Source organism: Piliocolobus tephrosceles, unplaced genomic scaffold (genome assembly GCF_002776525.5).
Source record: "Piliocolobus tephrosceles isolate RC106 unplaced genomic scaffold, ASM277652v3 unscaffolded_37896, whole genome shotgun sequence".
In the NCBI taxonomy this organism is placed as follows: Eukaryota; Metazoa; Chordata; class Mammalia; order Primates; family Cercopithecidae; genus Piliocolobus; species Piliocolobus tephrosceles.
Window position 1 is genome coordinate 497 of NW_022321971.1, and position 260 is coordinate 756.

The following is a 260-nucleotide window of genomic DNA, read 5'->3' on the forward strand; positions in this document are numbered from 1 at the left end:
ACAAAAGATAAAGAAGTTTTATCCGCTATTTCAACCTTAGTTCACGCTTTTATAAACAAGGCTTTAATCTGAGTGAGAGCAATATCATCTAGGCCTGCCTGAGCATTAAGAGTGGCGTATTGTCCTGAACCTGTAAGCTGCTCTTCAGCAGGTCCTGGGGGATTTCGGGTAGCATTTTTTCTAGCTTGTACTCTTGCTTCCTCCCACCACCAACTTTTTAATTGAAGCCATTGCGAACGATCAAGGACAGCCTGTCCCAA